At 37.5% G+C, this 12,637-nt stretch overlaps 1 protein-coding gene across 8 annotated transcripts in view; it reads left to right on the top strand.

The window, feature by feature from the left end:
• Positions 1–12,637, top strand: part of DACH2 (dachshund family transcription factor 2) — a 259,076-nt gene that overhangs the window by 169,146 nt on the left and 77,293 nt on the right. The gene's annotated exons all lie outside the window — the stretch shown is intronic.

The raw sequence follows: 12,637 nt of genomic DNA on the forward strand, positions 1-12,637 counted from the left end.
TTTATTTTGTAAGCTTTCCTCTGCCAGTATTAAATAAAAATCACTGCACATATTCCTCCGGTTTTCCTCCTAACAGCCATCTTCAGCAAAAGTATTGGTGAAGGATTGCTATGTAAAACTCTTCTCTAAAAATGTCTGTAGTAACAAAATACTTCTCTGTAGCACTAATATAGAGCTTTTCTGTAAATTGTGGAAAGTGTCCAAAGCATCAAGTTGTTGGAGCTCATTATGAGTCACCACAGTTGACTGGAGAAAGGTGAAGTAGGGAATGCTAAATTACCAGCTGTTTGGCTTTGTGTTTTGTTCTTCCCTTGAATGGATGTTTGCAAACCACTGTTATGAGTGTTATGAGTTATAAGTCATGATAAACGTTTGTTACAGCCTACCTGGTTGGAATAACATTGAGAAGAAGGCACCTATGCTAAACACACATTTATCTGTGCTATTATTAACCATTAGTGTGGATTTGAACTATTTTCTCTTAATCCCAGCTGCAGAAGAGTAAGGTTCAAAGCTTAAGACAGAAATTAATCCTCTAACTAGAGTATCATCTTTATTTACTCTTATTTCCTTTTCAGGTGAATAGATTTTACTAAAAACGGTGTAGAGTACTTAGAATAATAAGGCAGACCCATCTCAGGAAGCTGCTGTATATCTATTACAATAAGGGCAGGTTCACTTGGCCTGTTTTTTTAACACAGACAATCTAAAATACACTCTTAACGTTTTGGAAGCTTGCAAAGCCTCTATTTTCATTATCAGTTCACTCACAACAGAGGCATTTTCTGTTTTCTCATTGCTTTCACATCTCCATTGGCATTCACACATATCTGACATCACATGTGTGTCTCTAAAGGCAAAGCCACTGACAGTTTGCTTCCTTGGATGGTGTATAGTGTATATGCATTGTGCTATCAAAATGGTAATTTATTAGACCAATAAAGCAGCAGCTGGGAGGTCTTAGACTCATTTTCTAAAGGAATAACTTTGAATTCATGACAAATTATGCACAAAGCAGTCTTTCCAAAAGTGATATTGCCTTTTGCTAATTTTGTGTACTCATCTGTATTGAAGAAATCTGGCTTCCAATTCATGCATTAAACCCTTCCCCAGCTTTCTGTTATGTAGAACACATATTTCTTATTCACCTCTACACCCTAATCAATTAGTGCATATTGAATTAAAAAAAATAAAAAAAACAACAGCACTGAAAAAGCATATTTAGTTTGTGTTGTTCTTTGTAGTCTGTGTGTAGTTCAGAGTGAATTACACAATTTTGCTGGATGCTAATATGACACGATAGAATTCTTACAGAAAAGCAAGGAAGCTTCAAACAGAAAAGATGTGGGGCTAGTATTAAAAAGTATTTTAAAAGTTTTAAAAAGCTGTAGTAGCAAAGCGTGCTAATTTGAACGTTCATGGTTTGGTGTGTTTTATGTTATGGCAAAATTTGTGTTTCTATGTGGAGAATCTGCAATACTGTAACAATATTATTTTAGGTACCTCATTGACAAGTTTTATGGGGAATATCATACCAGCTTTTCTAGAATACATCAAGAGCATGCATATTAAATTGAAGTTCCCCGCAGTTTAGCAATTCAATGAGTTACAGAACTGACTCAATCCTAATTTAAGTATTTGGAAAAATTCCCACTGACTTTAACTGAAAGGTACAGTGAGGCCCAAGGATAAAGATGTGAATCAGTTACATAAAGATCTTTTCCCAATTCTTTACCTTTTTCATTGTCACATGCAGTAGAATTACTAAGAACGTGTTTTGTGAATTGAGTGCCAACATTACTTGCAGATGGAGAAATAAGACCTTAACGAAAAGGACTACCAATACGTTAGTAATCATACTTTTCCCTTTGTTGGTATCTACAATGCTAGCCAGAAGTAGGTTTGTTTGTAATGCACTGTTCCTCCCTTTCTTTGGAGGGTCTTTTTTTTAAATTATAAAAAATCATTTACATTAAGCAAATACAGCAGAATGTGTAAAACAAACAAACAAAGAAAAAAACCAAACACAAACATAATTAATATGCAACTTAATTAAAACCCTCTCATTTCAGCTGAGGAATTATTAAATATTAAGTCTTTGGGAGGGATAGAGCCTAAAGAGAATCACCATTTTGTTTACAGGTTGGCGCACACTTTCAAACACTGATTCCTTGTGAAGAGAACGCTGTAATTCTGCATGCAGGAAAGCCTTCCCAAATGTTGTTTTTGCTCTAGACAGTTACAGTTTAAATGGCCATCAAAAGCAAAATGGGGATGCAAAATGAGAAACAAAATTGAATTTTGAATTTATTTATTATTTTTTTTTAACTAAGAAGAGGGAAAAAGAAACAAAGCAAAGGAGTCAGAAGCCTCATAAGTGAGTAAAACATTTTATTTTAGGAGAGAGACCTACAGATTCTTTGATTTGAGGTTGTGTTTAATAGCTTTTGTAATGGCTGCAACATGACTCTGCATCTAGATTTCAGCATGAATAACAACCTGTTCGTGTTTCATTTAGCTCCAAATGAGAAATTCTGTCTTTTATTGTTTTAGGAAATTAGTCTGTGTACTATTGCTCCTGGAACTTTATAATTAATCACTAAAGGTTATGGCTGTTGAGAGTTTGTGGGAAATAGATGTTTGAATGATTATAATTGTAGCTGTCAAATCAAAAATATAGTTGTACAGAGCAGAGGACCTTTTGTTTGCTTTGATTTTTTTATTTTTCTTTTTACTGTAACACAGACTTGGAGAGTCGCAAGTTTACTTTAGAAAAACAACTATAAAGATTTTTGTTTTATTACCTCGGAGTTGCACGTTGACTTCCTTCAGACAGTATAAGATTTAAAACCACTGAATATTTCCCTTCCGAACGTGCGCCTGCCTCTTCTTTCCGTAGCCTTATAGATGAGTGGAGTGGTGTCTTTTGTTGGTGTTTTGGATAAAAAATGTCATATGCCCTGAAACTTTACTGACTGACTTTTTCAGAAGTGAGCCATTATATGCAGGTCATTAGTGTAATAAAAAAGTGATGAGAACTTTTGTCATATCCATTTCGGTCCCCATCTGTATCTGTTGAAGGCAGAATGAAATCATTTTAGATGAGTTTCTTTAATAATGCTCAGAATGTCACTTAGGCAGTTTCATTGTCAGCGTATGCGCAGATGATGATGCAAACTTTGAAGATTTTCCATATATAAAGCCAGAATTCATGCCATCAGTTTACAATCTGAACTCTAACTCAGGGTATCAGGCAGTAATCCTTCAGCTTTTGCAGTGTGGAACTGAATTTTAGAAGAATTCCTATGCAAGTGTACAGTAAATGTGCTGCTTTCTTGCTTCTAGTCCAGCTGAGATGTTTTTGCCATCGGGTCCTACCTCCTTCCTGCTACTGCAGTAATCTTAGTCATGGTAGAGACTGGTACTGCAAATAGCTGATAAAAAAAACTCAACAAGTTGCTGCAAGAGACAAATCTGAAGCTGTGGGCAAAAATGTACCTTGAGAATAATAAATTGTACATTTGTTTTTATTTGAACTAATCCATTAGCTCACAGGATTGTGAAGAATGTTGTTAGACATTTGAACATGAATGTCCTCCTTCTCTCTGTAGAAGAGAGTTTTTGCACCTTCCTACTCATCATATGAAGTGTTGAAACAAGCTCTTCAGGCAGTTGAAAACTCTCATGTAATCCAGCACTGAAAGTTCTCTGGTGTCCCTCTGGTCTGTACTCTTCTTTCTTTGGGGCTTTGTGTCCATCTCCATCTCCTCATCAGATCTGTGAAAAAAGGTTGAATTGAGAGAGCCCTGTAGTTCGTTGAAGACCTCAGAGATGAGCTGTGCTGCTGGTGGGCATGCCTGGAGATTGCCATGAGTCCCAGGGATAGCCGCAGCTGCAGCAGGTCACTGATCCATGTGCCAGTTGCTGGGCCTTCCATATTGCTCCCAGGAACATGAGTAGGGTTGAGAGTTTGAACCTGGCAGCTGAAGCCGGGTGTGCTGGATGTGTCTGCATATCGATTCAAGCCCAGCCACTTTACTGGGTTTGTTGCTCTGTAGAAGTAAAATGAATAAACCCCTCCAGTTCCACAGAAGTGTTTATAAAGATCATCTGTTTTGCCATCATGCTGTGCTAATATTAGGTGAATTGAGTTCTGGAAATGAGCATATGATTATCTGGGGAAATTTGAAATTTATTTGAAATCATACCTTTGTAATTCTTTTTTATTATTATTATTTTTGTAGTGTGGTTCCAGGTAAATATGAGAGTATGTGGTAGAAAAGGAGTGTGCTAGACTGCAAAGAAGGGAATTGGTGGAATTACCTTCAAGAACGCTATGTTACACAGCAAGAGAGATCAGTGTGTGGTAATCTGTGACAGTACCTGTTTGTACAGAAGCTCAGTGCAGAGAATAAAGCAGTTATTTCCTTCTGTTGGCTTTTGGAGTTAACATGCATGATTTAATAAATGTGTTTTGCTTTCCCAAGAGAGATATCAAACGGTACTAAGTGTTTCAGTGGTATTTCCTTAGGAAGTCAAAATGTTATTCTGTATGTAGAGTCTTGTTGCTTAATTTTCAGACAAGGAGCTAAGTTAGGCAGAAAAGAAAGGAAAAACACTCTGGCTTTTGGCATACGAGGATCAGAGAGAAAAACTCTTTGTAGGAGAAAAAAAAAAAAAGTGTTATCTTTTTATCCTTTTTCCCTTTCAGTACCTGCCATGCAGTTTTCTCATAAATGCAAACATCCTTCACAATCTGTTTAAAAAACCACAAATACATCACTCAGAGGAATATTTAAGGAACCATCAGGAGGGAAAAAACTCATTGGTTTAATGGAATGCTGTCAAGGAAAATCAGCATCACAAACGACACAGGGGCAGAATTGATACTTCTGCACTGACATGTTAAAAGAAAATCCCATGCATTATTTAGAAAACCCAGAAATCTGTCAGCTGTATGATTGCCGAGTTAGCAGAAGCAGGAGGATGCTGCTCAAGTTGAAAAGAAACGCGTAGGCACAGATCCATATTGTAACCTTTCATGTTCTCCACCCACCATGAATACCCAGCTATTACACGGTCAGCATTTTTTTTTTAGTTTTTCTCTTTTAAAATGTTCGAGTGCTTGAAAAGTCAAAAGAGGTAGGTCTTTTATTCTAAAAAGCAGCATGCCGAGGCTGTTATTTTATTGTAAGAGTAAAAATGACGAGACCAGAGAACAGATTTTTTTTTAATCCTAGACTGCTGCGCAGACTTCATGAAGTCATTTTCCTGTTGTTAAAGCAAGTGTTTTCTGTGTTACGTGAACAGGGAGTTGTTGTTTCAAATATCATAATTTTATTTAAACAACACAAAGCATTTGTGCCGTTTGGGAAAAATAACCAGTCAGAATGATGTTTGTAGAACCAGCTGAAAAAGCTAATCAAGCATACATCTTGTTCTCTTTAGTTGTCCTTTTGTCAGGAGGGATGTACACAGCCTTGAAATAAGCCAAAGTTTAATGTGTTTTTGCTATGCCATCTCATCCAAAAGCTTGACTCCAGACCCACCAGAGAACTAAACCATTGCATCTCACAAATTGAGACATCAGTGCTATTTCTTCAGTTGCATGGTTGTGGCCCCATATTAACAGGCAGTGAGTACAAGCTTTGTCTAGTAGTGTTTATCCTGAGGCCCGAACACTTGAAATAGGATTCACATATCAGTGCAGCTAAGTGGCCTCCAGGGTGCTCTTCCACACGCTGGTTTGGAAGTGTCGTTTCTTGGAAGTTTCCTAAATGTGCTGCAGGTGGTAACTTAAGAAGTTGTAGGCTTTCTTTTTCAGTGCACATGGAGTGAAGGAACTCAGATATGGCACCCAGCATAAAAAGCTTTACCAATTTGCTGCTTGTCAGGAGATGTCTGTGGTTGCTGACACAGGGTAACTCATTCTGTGCAGGAAATCTGAGTGGAACCTTCGGAGCCAGGGACCAGTAATTCTGAGGGAAAAGCTATAAGTGCCGTTTTCTGTTTCCAGATACAGCTCCTCAGGCATTGTCAGGGAACTGAAAAGCTGTTGGGTTGGTTTAGTCCTACCTTGTTTGTATTCTGCTCAGGTCGCTTCTGTTTCTTCCTAACTGTAACTGCTCACCTGAGCCCTCTCAGTTACCCTCCAGTCTTTGCATGTAAGGCACAAAAAAGGTTGTGCATGTATTTAGCAAACCTGTGTGTGTAGCACAGGGTGAATATCAGTGGGTAGTTCCTGCTCCGTTATCTTTGGAGTGACTGACACCCAGCTCTCAGTAATATGAAGCGTTTCTTTGTGTAGTTTTAAAAATAACAAATTAAGCTTTGCCTAAGTTCTTAAAATGGAATTATCTGCACTTTTGTCTGCAGTTGGTGCATTGTTTAACTTGAGAGGAATTTATTTTTTGGATATTTTTAATAATTTTTTCACATGATAGAAGATATTGGTGTTCATATAAACGTTTAACTAAAGCGACTGATGTAATCCATCTTAAAGACGAAGCAAATCTCCATATATACTTTATAGAGAAGCTCCTGTCAAATGTCAAAGTTCTGTCTTGTGTGAATGCTTTTTTGAGTGGGCAGTTCACAAGGGTATGTTTTCCCGCAGATACCTTACAATTGGATGTTGGTAAATGATTATGAATGGAGAACATACATACTTGTAAGTTTATATTTCAGCAGTTCAACATATCGCACAATCTGTTTCCTCAGTGTATTTTGGCTGTTATCTCAAGTCTGAGAACTGCTGTTCCACTTTCTCAGAGCATAAAGTAATTTTTTTTTCCTCTTCTTTCTTTCCAGTAACACTTGAAATTATTTAAGTTTTTTCTGGGAAGAAAAAAAAAATAAATAAAAAAAATACAGAAAATCAAGATTCGTATCTACTCAGAAAACTTCCTAATCTCCCAAAATACCTCTGGCTGTGCACAGCATAATTATAAGCAACCTCTCTAGATTCTTGCCATATCTACTATCAGAACTAAGTGCAGGGAAAGATAAACTAATGACAAAATGCAAGTGGTACGGCCAAACTGCGCAGAATTGAGAGCTTTCACATGTCTGTCACCTTTCAGATCCTTTACAAATTTATAGTCTGGAAGTGCAGAGGTCTAAATCTTCAAAGCTTGAAAAACAGAGGTGCAGCATGAACTAATCTTCATTTTTTCCCCTATCTTCTTACAGCAGCACTAATGGAAATGTATTTTGTTTAATGACTCTGAAATCCTGTTTGTAATTAGATGTGGGAATTGGTCTTGCTTTGTAACAGATGATACTGGAATAATAATATGAGAGATGCTATGCTGAGACCACTATCCTCCTAAATCTATATCATTTTTCATTTTATTGACAGGAAGTGTGTTCCTGGAACAAAGAGATTGATTTTAAAGAGTACAAAACTAATTTCTAGTAAAAACTCAAATGAAAACATTTTAGCGTTATTTTGACTGTATCCACAGAAATACATTAACCTTTTCACTTCATGTTTAATTTTGGTAAACTGTCTTGTAATTGTTGCTTTGTCACTGATATGATCTCTGAGTTAATGCACCAAAAGGTAGAGAACTTTAATTAATGGCAGGGTGCACACAATTAAAATGCATATCATATTTCAGAAGGATTATTCAAAATAATTAATTTTGTCTGTTAAAACACTTTTACAATCACAAATGAAGTAATTATGAGTGGGCACAGAACGTGTGAGTGCAGGCTGAGCTCACACAGTCCCTTCAGAGCATTGTTCGTCTTCACCATGTCTTGATGTCATAAATCATTTTGGCCACTCTGGAAGCAAGACTACATTTCTCGTTGGTTATAATTTTCACATTTGTTACTAGGAGCAGGTATTTGCAGTTAAAATCGAACTGTGGGAGGAAAGCAGGTTGTTCAAGTGTCCCTTGTTACGGTGAGGCCTCACATATTCCTCTGTGAGAAAGAAGATCATCGTGGCTCTGTGGGAGCAGTGCTTAACAGAAACATACTGAGCTTTGGATGTTCCGTATCAGCTTATTGTGAACGATACAGACAAGATGCACTGCACTTTATATTAAAGAAAAAAGCATTTCAGTTTGAATGTTTTAAGAGGTTCCTGCAGCTGCTGTAGGATGTTGTGAGTTCTGTCCTGCTCTTTGGATGCAGAGCTGCTGCAGGCTTAGGGTGAGGAGGCATGGATAGGCTTGGTCTGTCTTCCTGGTCTTGGTGTTTAGTGGAAAAAGAAAGGAAAAAGAGGAGTGTGGTTCCAGATTACCTCTCTGAAATGCCATTCGCATTTTATGGTAAACCACTGTTGGTGCAAAGCATTGTTTCTATTATCTGGGCCTGGAGCAGGAGCCATCAACTAGCGATCAGCTGAACTCAGGTAATTTTGGCTGCCAGAACTGCTAAAAAGCTTGCCTGCCTCTCCTCAGCTTTCCCATAGTGCTACCAAGCAATAATAGTATAGCACCATCTGTCAGGCATATCTTTTTTTTTTTTTTTAATTTAAATTTTCTTGGGGGTAGGACATCCTTTATGTACTTTATTTAAATGAAATCCTGTCTGCCTATCATTGTGCACAGTGTAACATGCTTTTCTTGAACACTTGTTAACATGCTTAATCCGTGCAGTTTAATTTCCAGTTTTAGTACCTGAGGGTGCAAAGAATCCAGTATGGAAGGAATTCTGGTATTTTAGGAAAAGCAACTGTTGATGGTAGCTACGCTTAGTATTAGTGAGTCAACTTCAATCTCTCACCAATTATATTTTAACAATAAAAGGTACTTCAATATCTGAGTTACTTTTTAAAGTCTGGAAAATTCATTTTATTGTTAAGGCATATTTAAGTCAGGATGAAAACAGGGATATTACGTTTGATGCGGGCCACGTGCTGAGAGTCTCCCGAAGGATGGCATTGATAGTGGGGCAGCTGCCAACAGGGGGAGTCTCATGAATTAAAATTGCAATCAGATTTTTTTAAATCCCCTAACGTGCATTGAAACGTTTGTAATGCAGTCATTTGGAATATTCTCTCACTCAAGAGAGTAGTGTTAATCCGAAATAATAATAATAATAATAATAATTAATAATAATGATAAATATTGTGTTCTTTTTTGTGAAGGATTCAGCACTATGTTTTTGCAGGGTGCCCTAAACTGACGTTTCTACAGCTGAGATTTGATAGCAGTTTTACTTGCAACAGTTGGTGCTGTTTAAGTGTCTGGCTGATTTGTGAATTTGATGAGACAGAAGTCACAGTGGTCTCAAGTAATTCTGCCTGTACTTGCGCCCAACAAGTGAGAGACATTCCTTAGTTCTGGAGTAGGGACTGTATGGGTAAGCAGGACATGCAAAGCTCAAAGCCATGTTACTTTGTATAGAATACCTTAGCTACCTTGAATAGTTATTCAGGTTTTGCTTTCCTTTGTTAATAAAAGTCATAATCCAGAATAAAATCAGGGTTATGCGTTTATATCTGTGATTTGAAAAATAAGCATCCGACAGTTTTGCATAGTAGGTTATGCTTTCTGCTCCATATTCGGTGTGGGGTTTTTTATTGTTGTTTTTTTTAAAGCTGAAATCCGAAGCTATGAGTGACAGATTGGTAGAATTTTAGCAAGTGCAGTCGTTACCAAATTAAAAATACATACAGGTGGGTAGTCTGTGTTTTTATCTCCTTTACCAAAAAAAGCCAAAGCAAAAAAAACCCCAACCCAAGGTGCCCATACCGTCCCACTGTGTACAGGGAGCAGCAGTTTATCACACTGTTCCACTTACAGTTATGGAAGACCAGCAGTGTTGTCGCTAGTCAAGAGTGGATCTTGTACTTTGATTGCCAGAGTGTGTTGGAAATGTTTAATTTCCTCACTGCAACATATTTGTCCCAAATCCTTCATTTCTTGAGAGCATAATTTATATTAACACACTGAAAAATACTGAACTGTGGTCTGTTTAGTCATGGAAAAAAAAATTTTGGTTGGCTTCACTTGAAATGATTAATTACTCCATGATTTTTACTACTTGTTACAGATGTTGTCTTAAGGTGTTAATGATCTTGGAAACATAACCAGTATTACATTATCTGGTAACTTGTATATGTTTCTGGATATGTATTTGCTTGATTTTCCAGGTGCATTTCATCTTCAGAAGAGCAGTAAGCATGCACCTAATGATTTTAGGTTGGAGTAGCTGGGGTTTTACCTAAACTGGTCTCACAGCTGGAGAAGAGAGCATCTGTAGGCTGACAGTTCTGTGTTGTGGCTGTGTGCTGTATGACACTGAAGCATGCAGATCTGGTTTCACCCTGGCTGGTGAGTTCAGGGTTGGGCCGTTCCTCTGCGGTGTGGCACTGTCCTTAAGCTCATCCCTGTGCTGCAGGGCACAGCTTTCAGTGTCATAGGAGATCGAGGCTTGCTCCTTATCCACATTCTCAGTGAAGCAGGAACTCTTTCAGCATCATTTCTGACAGGTGGTTGTCCGACTTAAGTTGAGGCTTACTTAGCATGTCCATTTTTCCAAATACTATGTCTTCCTTCTTGCAGTCTTGTTCTTTGCACTGGGAGTTACTTAGAACAGCTTATTCCCTTATTTATAACTGCACATCTTCTGTCTGTTAAAGACTATTAGTGATTCTGCTATCTGTCATCACTTCCTGACATTACAAAAACCCACTTTTCTGAACGTGCCCCATCCGGATGATTTTATAGCTCCTTGGTCAGTTCTGACCATGCTTCCTTGGCCTCTCTCCAGGTGATTCACATCCTGCGAGATCCCAGAGCCAGTGCAGAGCTTTGGTCAGGACCTGCCAGGGCTCAGGGCAGCAGCAGGACAGGATAAGGCAAGGGCATTTCTTCCTGTTATATATACAGCCAGCTTGTATATGTGTGTGAAACCATTACTTTCCCAATGTTTCCCAGAAGCCAGTTACTGCTGACCTATGCTCTCCTGTAGTCTTCTATAACCTCCAGATCTTGTTTTACCTTTGTCTGGAAAACCAGTGCAAGTGGTCAGACCATGTTCTGAGTTTGTGAGGATGGCTATTCCTGCACATTCATCTCTTTAAAGTGTGCACAAAAGTTTACATAAATTTTAATAAAGATGTTGGATAGACAGATGAGGAATGCTGTGCATGTTTATGGTATAGACTCTAACATGCTAACATCTGTCCTTAAATAAGAAACATTTCATCCAGCATAACTTGGCCATTTTATAGGTGTATATGACTTACTATGGTCAACTGAAGGTACTTTCTGCAGATAAATTAACATGGGTAGTTGAAACTGAATATTAACATTTCCTGTTTAGATCATGCGTTTTTTCTTTTAGCTGTAAAGAGCTATCTACAATTAATGGTCTTTGTTGTGTATCTTCTGTATTTACAGTATATTTGACAATAAAACCTTTTTTGACATTTAATCAGTGGCAGAGTTGTTCTGCTCTCATTATATATTCATGAGCTTCATCACCAAGACAAGACATAAATGTTCAGCTTGCCTTTAAGATCAAGCGTGCGCTGATATTTAAAACCTTGGAAACTGAAGGACTTGCTTTGTTATGTCTGTTCTGTATCTTTACAATATAAAAATGAGACGAGATTCCTTCTTTTTAAGGAGATGCGCAAACTACTATAAGGATGGAAAGGGAGATATTCTTTGAGAGTTGTGAAGCTTCCAGCATGTCTCTGTGTGAGCTGTGTATTCAGCTACCGGTGTAGCGGGACATGTCTGGCAGCATTTTACCCCGTCCCTGTAAGGCAGATAATGAGTTATAACGGGATTTTATTCTCTTGTATTTCAGATGGAAATTTGAAAGGTAGTTGGAAGAAATGTCTGCAGAACAGACTGTTCCTATATGGACTGTCTTTTCTGATCTATTTGATGAAAATCAGGAAATTTTTTCCTTGAGAAATTTTCGTCCTCATTTGCTGCCTTTATTTCAATTAATAAACTTAACAGTGTATTCCTTGGAAGTTAAATTTGACTTTATTCCATTTATTTGTAAAATTCTGTATTCAGGGAGGAAAGTCCTTTAGAGAATGCTGGAATAGCTGGCATGACTATAAACACCAAGTATGTTTGGATGGATACTGTTTGTTAAATAACATTTCTGTGTTAAGAGATTGACCTTTAACAGTGAAGTATTAAGTATGCAGAAGGACATTTGAGAGAAATGTGTAGGCATCAGATATTTAGGAGCCTCGCTGAATTTAAACTCTTGGATTCTATCTGTAGAAGAAATATTCACACTGTTGTATTGCTAGTGCCCAATACTCATCTTCTGTCCAACTCAGTAACAACTCTTCACTCTTTAAAACTACCTTGAATAATTACAGCTGAAACCCTGCCCCTGTACTACATAAATGGAACATCTAAGTCATCAGATAGTACCAAATCTTCAGTTTGGATTTAAAAGAATAGATTACATGCAGTTGTGGCGCTGAAATAAATGGCTGGTGCAGTTATACAATATCTCACCTTCAAAATTTAATCATCTACAAGTGCCGTTTATTTTCTGTAAGCTCATTCCTTTTTATCATCATTTATTACATTTTTTTTTTTCCTTGCTGTTTGTTTATCTATTTTTAGTGTAGATTCCAGGCATTTATTTCCCTTCTCTCTTATTGGTGTGCGGTTGGTATAAAGCTGTTTTAAATACT

The sequence above is a fragment of the Excalfactoria chinensis genome, chromosome 4 (genome assembly GCF_039878825.1).
Source record: "Excalfactoria chinensis isolate bCotChi1 chromosome 4, bCotChi1.hap2, whole genome shotgun sequence".
In the NCBI taxonomy this organism is placed as follows: domain Eukaryota; kingdom Metazoa; phylum Chordata; class Aves; order Galliformes; family Phasianidae; genus Excalfactoria; species Excalfactoria chinensis.